This window comes from Dermatophagoides farinae, chromosome 10, assembly GCF_024713945.1.
Source record: "Dermatophagoides farinae isolate YC_2012a chromosome 10, ASM2471394v1, whole genome shotgun sequence".
Lineage (NCBI taxonomy): Eukaryota > Metazoa > Arthropoda > Arachnida > Sarcoptiformes > Pyroglyphidae > Dermatophagoides > Dermatophagoides farinae.
Window position 1 is genome coordinate 410,978 of NC_134686.1, and position 14,577 is coordinate 425,554.

A 14,577-nucleotide genomic window follows, 5' to 3' on the forward strand; every position below is an offset into this window, starting at 1 on the left:
GTCAATCTATCTGTCCTAAATGGATGGCAATGTGACAAGCCTTTTGGTTTTTTTTTCTCAATCTCTCAAAATCTATTGTTTTTTATATTGAACTTTGACTTTTTTTATCGTCGTCGTCGTCGTCATCGTTGTCGTCGTGGTCTAAATTAAGACTTCAATATCACATTGTTTTTCTTTCCAATGACTACTCAATACAATACAATGAATTTCAATGTCAATGTCGACTTGACATATGAAAAGAATGATGATGATGATGATGATGACTTTATAGAAATTTGAAAATTTAAAAAAAACACACAATGATTGAGTGTACCGTTTTTCACATTTTTTGTTGTTGTTGTTGTTGTTCCTGATTCTTTTCCTATCTCTCTTTTTCTGCGTGTGTGTGTGTACGTGCCCTACGGCCCTAATCTATCAATTGTCAAATATTTTTGAACCAAATTCTTTTTTGAGAGAGATTTGCAACAAAGATGATGATGATGATGATGATCGTTTTGATAAAGCTAATCACTGCTATTCACTAAGAAAATACAAAAGTTTTATTCGTTTATTTGATGGTCATCTTCAATTGAAAATTGAATGAATCAAATCATCATCATCATCATTTGATCCTTATTTGGCATTTTTTTTGTTGGTTCCTCGTTTTTTTTATTTCATTGGTCAATTTTTTTTCCTGATTGCCATTATTGTCCTTTTGTGTGTTTATGTGTGTGTGTGTCTAGTATGTCAATCTAACCAATTTTCTTCTTGTCAACTGACCTATGACCTGGTCACTCTGTAGATTTTGAATTTTTTTCTCTTTTTATCTCTCTGTTTCTGTTTTGTTGTTGTGGAAATGTAAAACGAAAATCTTCGATGATTGACCGTTGGTCAGCCACATAAACAACAATCACACAAACACCCGGCATAGATTTTTTTTTGTCCTTGTCCTCAGGTAAAAATTTTTCAAAATTTCTAGCGTCCAGTCCTAGTTGCCCATTATATGACTGCAGGTGTGTCTGTGTGTGTGTGTGTGTATTTGAAATTTTGCTTACGACGCCAGATATGTGTATTTGTGTTCTAAGTAGGCAGCAGTAGTAGTAGTAGTGGTGGTGGTGGGGGTTTGTGTCTATAATCAATCGATCAAGTTGACCGTTTTTAAATCGATCCATTTCAGTTACTATTCTGGGTTCCAATACATCGGATCAATTCTCATTCAAGTCTGTCTATGATTGTGTTTTGTTTTTTTTCAACGAACTTTTTTTCTTAATTCGTGTGTGCGAATACATCCATCTTTCTTGGTCAATACAGGTAGGATTTTTCTTCATTATACACGACGATTTTTTCTACTTGTTTGATTATGTCTGAAAGTGTAAAATTTTTCATTTCGTTGGGAAATTAAAAAATTTCATTTTTCACTAATAAATTCAATTTGATTTGAAAACACTGACCATTTTGACCTTAGGTCAAATTAAGAATTGAAATTCAATTCATTTTGATCATCAACTCTGTGTATGATAGTAGTGAGTAAAATGTTTTTATTCGATGAATTCCTAGCAAAAAATAAAAAAAAACAAAAATGAACGTCACGAATTTTTAGGCATCCGTGTGTGTGTGTGTGCGTGTGTGATGAAAAAAAACCAAAAGGTCTTTTTTTCAGATAAATTGATTGGTAGCTAGATTGGTTTGGGTAATATCTGTTTTTTTTCTTGTGTTTGTCCATTCATTCGGGCACCCAGATTTCTTTTTTTCTTTCTCTCTCTCTCTCTAATTCATTCGCCTTTTGAGTTGAGATTTTGAATAAAATTTCCATTTTCTCTTTTGCACTCAATGTCTTTTTTTTGCATAATTACAGGCTTTTTTGGAGCGTATAAATTGCTTGTAGTTTTTTCGGCATTTTTTTATATATTTGGAGGCTTTTTTTGATTTTTAAATTTCAAAAAAAAAGAAGAAAAAATTTCCTGTAATGTATTGGTTGGTCGGTTGTGTCGTTGTTGTTGTTGTTGTTGTTGTAATGGATAAGATATCCACCTATTGAATATACCTGTTGAACGTAACTGTTGCAAAATTAACCTGTTGAATGTTGTTTGATATATATGATCCATTGATTGATGGAAACTTTCTTTTCCGGAATTTTACCACTAGAACCAACTACCAATCATCAATATTTTGGCTGTCATTGTTGAATTTCACTTTATCTTTTGTTTTTTCGATTTTTTTCCCGTATAAATGATTACCGATTTTTTTTTCGTTTTTTTTTGCGATAAAGCCATTAATTTTAAATTGTTTTTTTTTTTTGTTTTCATTTTGATTTTTGTTCTTCCTGAAAAAAATATGAATTGTTGTCATTTTTCACATTTTTTAACGAATAAAATTTTCAACAATTCATCACCATATATATATATTAAACTATTATTTACTAAATAGCAACAAGTATCACCATCATCATCATTGTGTAAAAGTGTGAAAATTGATCTTATTTTTTTTTGTTGTTGTTGTTTCTCCATTTTCTCCTAAAGTATGTACAACACTTTGGTGGAGTTAATGTTTCAGTTCTGTTTCCAGTTATAACATCCATAAACATTCACTTCCTTGCTTAGTCTGTTTGTCTGTCTGTCAAAAGAATGTTTTTTTTTTTTAAAAGTTATTTTTAGTCATCAGAAATAAAAAAAAAATATATAAAGGAGGATATATCGACCAACCAGTATTGAGAAATATTGTAAAAAATAAAATATGCATGTGATGGAAGTCGATTAGTATGATTTTTTTTCTGGTAATTTTTTTTCGGGATGTTTTTTTTTCACTTGTTGTTGCTATTGTGGTTGTTGTTGTTGTTTCACTTTCCATTTTTTTTTCATCATAAGGTGTGTAAGTGTGAATGAAAAGACAGAGATATGCGACCTAATAATAACTAAATACCTGTTGATCATTATGATGATAATCATTTCTTGTGTTTTTTTTTGTTTTGTTTTTGGACCATTCAACAAAACAAAAGATGGAAATGAAAATCTTTTAGTTTTGCTCTGATTTTTTTTGTTTTTTGATTTTGACAGGTCTCACTTTACTCATCATTTCAGATTTGATCCAAAAAAAATGTATTATTTTTCTTTGCTTTTTGAATGGTGGATAAACCGGGTGTTTATAGTTTAGACAAAAGATTTTCAGTTGAAATAGTGTCTGTTTTTTTTACTGGCCATTGAATGATCGATGATTATGATGATGATGATGATGAAGGATTTTTTTGATCTTTTTTTTCTCTGAAAAAGCGGCACCTTTTTTTCTGTGTTTGCATCCCAAAAAAAAAAACAAAAAAAAAATGGCAAGACATTTTATTTGCTTTTTTTACTATCAAAAATATCACATATCCAGAAAATGTGACGTGTGTGTGTGTGTGTTTGATGGTCATAATGATGTTACTTTTCCACAACTTTTACACTAGATGAATATCTTTGATGTACTTTTGATGATCATTAATTTCAAACGATTGATTGATATGTATGTATTGAAGTTTAGTTATCTGATGATTACGATGATTGTGTGTGTGTGTGGACAACAACAATTGGAGAATTTTTCCTTAGAAAATGAGTTATTTTTAGAAACTGTAACTTTTCTCACTATTTTTTTTTTTTTTTGGTGTGCGTATTCCAAACTGTCTGCTATAACCAACTGCTAATTGAATTTAATTAGCGGTTATTGGTGTTGGTGATGATGATGGTTTTTTTCTTGATTTTATTTTCCGGTCAACGGCACCCAACTTGACTTTTATTTTTCTTCATGTATTGTGTGCTGTGAGAGAATATTATAGAAATCGAAATTTTCTTTCTTTCCATATAAATGATGTGATTTGATGTTTGGCTAATAACAAAAAAAAAACAAAACAAAACAAAAAGGAAAAAATTTCAGGCTATTTTTAGCCAATTTTAGAGAGAGAGAGAGTGAGAAATTTTTTTCCCCTTTCATTCTCATTCATTTTGATTTTTATTTCATTGAACAAAATATTTTACCGGTAAAAAAAAATTTTTCTTTTGTCCCGCCAAAAAATGACAATGATCATCATCATCATCATCATTGTTCTTTCTGTCAGATTTAAACCACCCAAAATCATTCAGTAAACATCTAATCGATTAGTTTTTTTTTGTTCAATCAATCAATCAATCGATTGATTGATTGATTCTCTTATTGCCCCCCAGTTTGATGAGATTTTAAATCGAGAATTTTATCCATTGATATCATGACGGATCAAAAAGAAAAAAAAATCTAAGCCCATCGAATTTTTTTTTAAATTTTATTACACGCTCGAATTGAATTTGAATTGAATCTGATTGGTTTTTTTTTTCTTCGTTGATCAATCGATTATCACCTTTTCATCCTTTGTATACGATGACGACGATGATGATGATGATGAAATTGCCTTTTAAGATTCATCTTCCTCTTCAATAAGGATGTTATTGTCGATGAATGAAAAGGAAAAATAACAAAGAAAATCATCATCGATTGTTCCATTTTGGTTGGAAAAAAATGAAGACGACTACGACGACGACGACGATAAAGATGTTGATGACAACAACAACAACAACAAAAAAAATCAGGAAAAAAAATTTGAAGGAAATTGGCTCGTGTTTTATTCAAAATTTTTTTTGCTTTTTTATGTTCGTGTTCTAGATTATTATTATTATCATCGTATACGTGGTGGTGGTGAGAAAGTGTCGATTTGATGAATGAATGAATCCAGACAAACATCATCATCATCATCATCATCATTTCTTTCGTTTGTTTTTTTTTCTTTGTTCAATATTTGATGCTAGTTAGTTTGTTTGTTAGCATTAGCATGGTCATCATCATTTGTCTGTTGGTCAGTTTCCTAGTGGACCATAATAGTAAAAACAACAAGAAAAAATGATTTTATCCTTACAAACAAGTGTACAATCATCATCTGGATGGAGAAAAAAAAATTCAGAACATTCACACACATACACACAAAACAAAAAAAACAAATTAATGATGGATTTCTCTTGGCAAATTTTCATGTTTGTTTTTTTTTCGCTGATTCACTCTGTGGTCATTCTTGTTTTTTTTTGGCCATAATTTCTGTTTTGCTTTTTCAATTATCAATTTAATTGATCTTTATTTATGAAAAAAAAAATGTCCAACATTCATTGAGCCAAAATTGTAATTCAATATACATGGGAATTGAGATCAAATAAATCATAATTTGCTCATTCTCTCTCTCTCTCTCTCTCTCTCTGTGTGTGTGTGATTCTCATCATTTAAAAAAAACAACCTGTAATAATAAATGAAAAAAAAGATTGGTCATTCATTATACGAGATAATCTGAGGGTTTTTTCCTCAGATTTTTTAAATTCATTTATTTTTTTTTTTACACGACATGATGACGACAATTATCATCATAAATGGGCAATAATTCATTTATTTTTATCATTTTTCTACGGTATTTTTTTCTTTTGATTCAAGTATGACAATGGCCATCATAGATGCCTGTGGATGGATGGATCACATACAGTGATCACATCTCATGTATGTTTTTGCTTTTGTTGTTATATCATGTGACCACTTGATATCATCATCAAGCATCATCATATTGCAACCATTTCCAGTTTTAAATTCCATTCTATGTGATTAATTCAATCTTCTTTTTTTAATTACTTCTCCATACACATCTTACATTGCGAGTGCGTGTCATTTCTGTGTTTTTTTTTAATTATGGATAAAAATCATATAAACACACACACACAAACAGGTCTTTTCTATTATTGTTCTGGTTAAAAAAAAATTAAATTCACTATGGACATGTTGAATGAATCAATTGTAATGACTGATAACAACGACAAATATTGATGATAATGAAAACAATGAACCAAACATCTTTTAAACTTGAATATAAAGCTAGAAAAAAAATGGTTAATGTTTTTGTTATTATTCATCGTCATTATCATATTTATCACTGGACAAGTGCACCTCCTCTTTTTTTTTGTTATGATCAAATAGCCAAGCAATGATAATTTCTTTTGTGTGTGCATGCGTGTGTGTAACTGCGACATTGAAATTTTTTTTTTCTTTCTATGCATCATCATCAATGAAAATATTGCCTGGCAAAGGAAAAGGAGAGAGGAAATGATTGATGTTTGAAGCCGATGTTCATCATATATATAGAAAAAAAACGAAAGAAACGATGATTTTACATGTCAATTGAAAACAATCTATCTATCTCTTGCACATAATCCAATGATGATGATGTTTGTTGATGGTGGTAATTATAATTATAATTTTTTTTGCTTAATTGTCATCGTTATAATATCGAATAATTTTGCATCATGATCATATTTTGTCATTTAACAATAATAACCCTGGTGATGATCGCCATGTTTTTTCTTTTCCTGTGCAATGATAATTAACCTTGACGATCCTTGATATTTTCTTCATGGCGGTGGTTTTTTTTGTTTTGTTTCATGATTTCTTTTTGGAATTTGCCATCATAGAATAGGGTATGATATAGAATGATGATGGCTTTTTCTGGAATTTTTTTTTATTCATTTGAAAATCAAAAAAAAAGTAAAAGTGATTGTGTAATGATGAAATTTTTTCTTGTTTTTTTTCAGGTTTTTTTCTTCTAATTTCAACTTGAATCGTTGGAAAAAAAATTCAAGTTTCACCGGTTTCAATGTGTACATTACAGCTTGATTATGAAATTTTTCAACGTTTAATTTTTTTTTGTTTTGAATTCATTTATTTCGTCCACTTTATTTTTCTCCTTGTGTGTGTGTGTCTGTTTGTTAATATGTGTCAATATGTGTCATTTATTCAACGTATTTTCAGCTTTATCCAGATGAAATCTACTTTTTAATCTATAAACTAATTAACGTGATTTGAATTTCAATCATCATCACCACCATCATCATTATCGTTTTGGCCAGGTAAGTTAATGTGTACCATATGGTCCTTAAATTTGTATTCCAATCGATTATAAATATCATATAATAGTAGTAGTTAGTTTGTAATTTTTTTCTGTGACAAAAAAAATGAAATACAAAATTCATTTGTTATGGTTCGTTGACTCGTTGGTTAGTTGATTTGTTTTTTTCTCAAATGCACTAGGTAAATTAGATCTTTGAATGATTCTTTTTTATCAACTGATAACAATGTCATCTTGGTGCGATGATAATTTCGATAAGATTTGTTGATTATACGTGTATGTGTCACGTGATGATAAATTGATTATAACTTTTGATTTCCGTATGTGAATTTTGGTACGCCCAAACAAAAATGAAAATGAAACAAATTGAATGAATTTTTTTTTGGCCAGATTTTTGTCCACAATTTTTTTTCATTTGATATAATTATAATTCATGTGATTTTTTTTTTCTTTCAAATCCTTGATAATTTATGTAGATATACATGTATTGTGGCTCCTCATTCATTGTGCCATAATTAAGATAATAATTTTTTTTCTTTTGCTTTCATTCCATCGTTGTCGACCTTTTTTATTTTTCATAGTTTGCGGTTCATAATGTAACAAAAAAAAAATGTCACTTTTGTTGCTCATGTCCGTTTTGATTTCCATCATGCAAAGCATACACACACACACACACACACACACATCACGGATATTTTAACACAGCTGCCCATTCCAATAATGTGGTGTGTGTGTGTGTTCACACCGCAAAGAGACAAATAAAAAAAAGTCCGTTTTCTTATTGTCTACAATTTTGAATTGATTAAATCAGTTTTTGTCAATGGTCAGAAAAAAATATCTAATATGAACGTTTTGCCGCTATATTACGGTTGACTGGATCGAAAATTGATTTTTTTTTCTTTCATCCAAAAAAGAATTAATGATTGAATGAATTTTGTTTGCGCAAAAAATTTCTTTCCTCCATAATGAACATTTGAATTTCTGTCTCGATTGCTATATATATATGTGAATGTGTTTTTTTTGGATTTCAGAATCATAAACACAAATCATAAATTGATGTGTGTGTTTGTGTGTGTGTGTACATGCAACAAATAACAAAAAATCAGGTATTACACCTATCGATGGACATCATCATCATCATCAAGATCAATAATGGATAATAACCTGTTTTATATGATGATATCATCATCATCATCATCATCAATAATTTGGTTATCATCATGTGATCAAAAACAACGTATATGATGTGCAATCTTTGTTGCACAATTTTAAATCGATGCAATGTATATGTAGATGTGTGTGATGTACACAAATAACATGTATGATAATAATAAACGATGTTTAATTGTTGTTTATTATTAGTATGGACATTTCATTGGAAATTTTATTTTTTTTACAAACCATCTAAAAAAAAAAAAATTCTATGAGAAAATTGATTATTGAAAACCACTCAATTTGAATCCAGGAAATGTATTTTTTTCATCATCATCATCATCATAATGAAACGTCAGTGAATTGCACGCTATTCATCAAATCAAATCAATTCTGGATACAGGAACAGAGCAAACAACACTTGTTATACAATAATAATAATTATTATTAATTTTGTTTTATTCACTTGACCACCACCATCATCATCATCATCTTGATGATATCCATTATAATCAAAACACACGACTTAAGATAACCAGATGATGATCGAAAAGAGAATCAAAAAAAAAACAAAAAAAAATGAACGGTTCTTCGACCTTTGATCACCTTTAGTGGTTTTTTTTCGGTTCATAACTGTTGGTCATAGATGACCATTTGTACTTTATCTCTATTTTTTTTTTTCACTGATGCATCACTTGTTCATTCTCTTTCTATCTATCTTCCTTTTTTTTCATAATTTATATAATGAGAAAATGAAAAAAAAATTCGCTGATCGTGAAATCACCAGGAAGATGAAATGAAATGAATGAAAAGCAAGAATAATGAGTATGATGTGGGTAAGCAAAAAAAAAAATTGCTGATGGAAACCAAGAAAAAATAAAAGAGAAAATTCACTTCACTCATCATCATCATCATCACCAAATCATTATCTTATCTGATAATAATAATAATGAGAATTTGATTCTCATCATCATCATCGAAAAAAAATGAAATGAATTGAAATGAAAAATTGATTACCATTGTCTATAAGAATTATCATCATCATAATGAAGTTTGATTATTATTATTGATTGCCAGCTAGATAAACACAATTAATGAATGAAAAGATACGTATATTGATGATGATGATGATGATGATGGCGACCAGGTGTGGCAAGTTTTTTGTTTTGAAAAATTTACCTATTCATTATACTTACACACACACATATACAAATAAATAAATCACATTCATTTTCACATTTTTCTTTTCATTTCCGTATTTTCCAATTTTTTTTTTGATTACAGAAATAGAAAGGTTAATAAACGATATGATGAATTCCAATCGATTCCTATTTTGATTCTATATTGATAAATTCTTTTCACATTTTTCATCGATATGGCTGTTGAAGGAATTGGCCAAAATGCCAACCTGTTGTTGTTGTTGATACATGTTGCTCGTTGTTCAATTCCAATCATTATTTTTATCATAATTTCTCTTTCATCATCATCTAATGATCTAATGATAATAACTATAGATGGCTACCACCATCATCATATCGTTAGTCATCGTCATAATAATCAAATGTGAAATGGCAAAGTAAATCATTGGTTCAATTTTAAGATAACAAAATCGACCACCATGATCGTTTGGCCACCAAACACATTTATATGCTGGTTTTCATCGCTATGAATTTTTCGATAGATTTCAACCGTTTCCGTTTTTTTACCACATTTCCACTATTGATATTTATCATTATCATTCATGAAGATTTTTTTTGATTTTTGGTGAACCTGCCCATATGTCAAAATTTTTCTTTACTCTAGTCTTATTCGATCATCACCAAATTGATCGATGACCAGGTGTGTTTGTGTGTGTGTGTGTATGTAACTCTAATTTGTCTACCTGTATAAGTTTGTTTTAATCATAATCATTGTGATTCGAATATAAAGCTTTTTTCTTTTCTTTAAAAAAATAGATGATGATCTTTGTTGTTGTTATTTTTGGGCTAAAAAATCAGTTTTTTTTTCTTTATTGACAAATCACATGTTTATCATTGGTGGATACCATTTTTTTTTTGCTGTTGTTGCAGGCGTGGATTTTCTTTTCCTTTTTGAAATCTTGAGACTTTCGCTTAATCTTAAATCTTTTTTTTGATAAATTACCTGTCTAACATATGACCGATAATACCAAGAATGAAATAATTTTTTTTTGTTTATTTTTTCTCGCATGAAACCCTTCTTGTTTTGTATGTGTATGTATGTATGTGTTGGTGGTTATGTGTCAGTGGATAAATGTCAATCAAATTTGGCACCAGGTCTTACCAATAGCGATATACCACCTACCACCAGAAAAAAAACAAAGCAAAACCAAAAATCTTCAATAAAAAAAATTATAACAAACACAAGCAAACAAACTGTCAATTACACCTGAATCGAGAAAAAAAAATCGTAGGTTGAAAAGTTATTAGTCACCTGTTGCATATACATGCACATTGCACACACACACATTGTTGGTGATCTGTTGTTTCTTTTTCTACCTGTTTGGTCGCTTTTAACAACAACAACAACAACAGAAAAGAAACCCAAACAAGCTCAACAACAATTTTTTTTTCGTTTTGTTTTGTTTCAAATCTCTCTAAAAATATTCATTTTTATATAGAAAAATTGATAATTAAATTCGTTTATTATGGACGGCAACAACAAAAAATGAATGTTTGATTGTAAATGTAGTGGTTTGTTTTCCACTATGTTATTATTTTCATTTTTTGTTGTTGTTGTTGTTGTTGTTGTTGGATCGATTCAACCTGTTGTTCAGGTGAATGTTGTTCAAGTTTGTTGTTAGTTATTGACCGCCCAACCGATGTATAAATTATCGGCAGCCCTTTTTTTTCGATTGATGATTTTTTTTTGTTGTTCGACAACTTGTTACTGCTTGTTGTGTTGGGTGCTTGTTTTCGGGACCCGATTTACTTCATATTTTTTTTTCTTTCTATTTGAATGTTGATTGGCTCAAATCGAATTATGTGTTTTCGATACTTAGACGCACACACACACACACTATAATTAAAATTGAAAAAAAAATCCCGATAAAAAGGTGATTCGATTGATTTTTTCCCCTCACTAATCAGACAATTTTTGCTGGTCGTTTTTTTTCGTCGTTGATCGCCAAAAATAAAAAGGATAAAATCCGATGATTTGCCAGGGAAAAAGTGAAAAAGAATAAAAAAAAACGAAAATCGAAAGTATTACACCTCACGGCTTTGCTTTTTTCCCCCTGCCATTTGAATTTGTGTTTGTCTTCGATGGTCCAAAAATAGAACACACACACACACACACACACACAAGCGTACAAATTGCTCCAAATTTACTGCACTTAGAAATACAATTAGCTTAATTACCGTATTTTTACGCACACACACACAGAGAGACACTCTATATGTGAATTTTCCATTTCTTTGATGATAATGATGATGATGATGATGATAAAAATCAAATCAATCTGATTATCATTTCAAATGCCGGATTTCTTTTTCTCTCTCTCTCTATGTCCAAATCACTTTCTCCTCTCCATTATCATTGATTTTTCTATTTTGATTTTGTTTGATCAAATGTAATCTGGTTCGTTTGGTTTTATTTTTTCCAAAATTGAAATGATAAAATTGAATAAGATACTTATGCAATGATCTTGTGATTTTTTTTCCATAAATTTATCAATGATCCTGGTTCGTTTGCAATCATCATCATCATCGTCATTATTATTATTCAATTATGATGATGATTGGAAACGATTATCATATTAAAATACCTGTTGTGGTGACGTAGTATTTGTCAAATTAAGATTTATTTTTGGTTTCTTTTTTTTATCATTTCAAATTGATTTTATCATCGTATGATGATGATGATGATTTCATAATCTGCATATATACAGGTTTTTGACTCTCTGTTTTTTTCCCTCAGGTAATCATCATCGCCATCATAATCAGCATTGTTTAACAATCGAAAAACATTTTGTTTTTTTTTCACTGATTGATTGATTAATAATAATAATGATGATGATGATGCTTGATTCGTGTCCATCTCATTATATTAATGGAAGATTTTTGTTATTAACATCATCAAATCTGATTGAAGAATGTTCGTATTTAAAAAAAAATTTTTTTTTGTTTGAAATTCAAGAATTAATGATGATTAGTAGCTTTGAAAAAAATCGATTCGAATCCATTCATTCATTCATTCAGACTATTGTCATGATCTTTTAAGAGAAAAAAATTTTTTTTTATCTATGGATTTTCATTTGAACTTTCACCTTTCATCTTTCTATCTTTCAATCTTTTTTTTCTATTATTTTTTATTATGCTCAACCATCATCATCATCATCATCATCATCATCATTGTGGTCATTAGCATGCTTGATGCGCCGATTGGAAACAAACACACACAAACAACACTCTAAGCAATCTAAGGTCATTATTATCCCATCATTTATTCTTCAATTTCGTTCAATCCATGTTGAACTCTCACCTTCAGGTCAAGTTGGCCATAGTTTTCCAACAGAATGATGATTTCACTTGTTTTTTTTCTATTGTGAACAAAAAAAAAACTATCTATCTATATGTGTGTGTGTGTGTGTGAGTATGTTATTCGGAATCTATCAAATAATTGATAGTTTCAAACTCAATGGCCGATGAAAATCTTTCATCTTCATTTTTTTTTTGTTCATCTTGCAGACCGGTCCGAATGAGACACAAATGGAATGTGTTTTTTTGTTCATACGTAAAAGTTGTTGTTGTTGTTGTTGTTGTTGTAATGTCAAAGAAGTGTAGCAATTATTCTACATTGTATTGAATATCGATGATGACCTTCACATTTTAGTTGAATTTCAAATGTCTCTCTTTCTCTCTCTCTCTCTCTTTTGCTATTCAGAATGAAATCATTTATCAATTTTGATTGTGTGGATAACATTTAGTAATGTATTCAAAACATTTTCCTATCCGAATGATGCGAATCGAGCCAAACTGACGCCAAAAACAAAAAACAAAAAAAAACTTTCTCCATTTCTACATCTCTTTTGCTTTTGTTCTCCATCATTTGAATAGTGTAATGGTGAAAAAAAAACAGCGATGATGGTATCCATGGGCGTAATGTGAATGTATGAATGAAAAAAAGAAGATATTTTTCAGGTTCAACATTCGTATGAAAGAAAAAAACGAATAAATTTCGAACAAAAATCAGTGGTTTTTTTTTTCTCTGTTGGAATCCATAATGAATTATACTTGTTATCATTATTCAATTGAAATAATGATAATCAAACGAAACTAAAATGAATACATGGCGCCAACATAAACAGTTTCAGTTTGTAATAATATAATTATGGTGATGATGTGAATTTTTTTTTGTTGTTTTTTTTTTGCTCTGTTCTGGCTACTTTTGTTCATTTATTCAATTTAAATTCAAGTTATTATGATCAAGTTATTTTGATGGTGAACTTGTTTATGACTTGTAATTCATTCATTTTTGATTGAATTTTAAAGATTTTTTTCTTTCCTGTTCACACACACACACACAGACACTTTAATTTTGTTTCATTCATGAACTTTTGTTTCATTTGTTTCATTTTCTCATATTGTTTATGAATATGAATAATTATGTCGATGATGATGATGATAATCCACATCATCATCGTCTTGAAGTTTCCATGTTTTTTTTTGTTCTGCAACAAGGCTTCATTCACTGAAACAGCTTCTTGTTCCTGTTTCTTGTTTTCATTCGTTTGCATTGTCCATTTTGGCTCCCAAAAATTTTAGAATAATACACAATTGATGAAAACAGTCATAATCAAGGTTATCAATCAATTGAATCAATGAAAATTCCTCAAAAATGAATAAATTGGCAGAGATTTTTATCGTGAAGAAGAAAACAAATTCTTCCAAAGCTTATTTTTCGCTTTCAATCACATTCATTCTTTTATTATTCATTTTTTTTTTCTTCAGTTGAGCTTCTGGGTATTTTTTTTTCTCCACTTCTTTCTTGTTTTTCTCTGGTTTACAAAACACACTCTCTCTCTCTCTCTTTCTATTCATTTGATCGATCTCGAATCAATAATCAAAAAAAAAAGTCTAATGATTATCAGCAACAACAACAACAACAACCACCACCACTACTAGTGCTACTACTACAAGTATATGAAGAATTTAAAATAAAAAACTGCCACCTGTAATCAAATGTTTTTTTTTCACTATTCACAAAAACATGAAATTTTGCTGCTATAGGCAACAACGACAAAAAAAATTCCTTTATATCCATCTATTATTATTGGCTATTGATTCGATTTGATTTGTGAAATGAAAAGTAAAGAAGAATAAATGTGTGAAATTTGTTAATAACCCCTTTTCTTCTTCTTCTTCTTCTGTTCTCTTGTTTATCAAATGGACAATCAACAGGTTGTGTGGAATGTATATATGCAACAGGCATATACACACACACACACACGTAATGTTTTCAATAAGAGAAATTTGAATACATTTCCATTATTAGGT

At 29.5% G+C, this 14,577-nt stretch overlaps 1 protein-coding gene across 1 annotated transcript in view; it reads left to right on the forward strand.

The window, feature by feature from the left end:
• The window catches only part of LOC124489796 (uncharacterized), a 58,098-nt gene that overhangs the window by 5,139 nt on the left and 38,382 nt on the right, over positions 1-14,577 (forward strand). The window contains 1 exon segment of the mRNA XM_075734456.1: positions 6,597-6,911. The gene's annotated coding sequence lies outside the window, so the exon portion shown is untranslated.